This window comes from Penaeus monodon, chromosome 20, assembly GCF_015228065.2.
Source record: "Penaeus monodon isolate SGIC_2016 chromosome 20, NSTDA_Pmon_1, whole genome shotgun sequence".
In the NCBI taxonomy this organism is placed as follows: Eukaryota; Metazoa; Arthropoda; class Malacostraca; order Decapoda; family Penaeidae; genus Penaeus; species Penaeus monodon.
The window spans coordinates 30,547,675-30,547,893 of NC_051405.1; the positions used below are offsets into that span (position 1 = coordinate 30,547,675).

Sequence of the window (219 nt, forward strand, 5' to 3'; positions counted from 1 at the left end):
CGTGTGCCATGTAGTCTGTTCATATGTTTATGGTGAAGGATGCATGTCGACTATGGGCGTAAGATGTATATGGCTTTGGTGGGTAGGCGGTGTTGATGTGATGAGGAGGTGGATGAGCTTGTGTGGTGTTTGTGGGTGTTGGTGAGGTAATGGAGGCACACAAATGCGCACGCAGATCAACACATACCTTAAACACGCGCACACGCAGGCACTTACTGA

The 219-nt window shown here is 49.3% G+C and overlaps 1 protein-coding gene across 1 annotated transcript in view; it reads left to right on the forward strand.

Annotated features, from left to right (window-relative positions):
- LOC119585967 (kinesin-like protein unc-104) overlaps positions 1 to 219 on the forward strand; it is a gene marked incomplete in the record, with an annotated part of 145,723 nt that overhangs the window by 2,291 nt on the left and 143,213 nt on the right.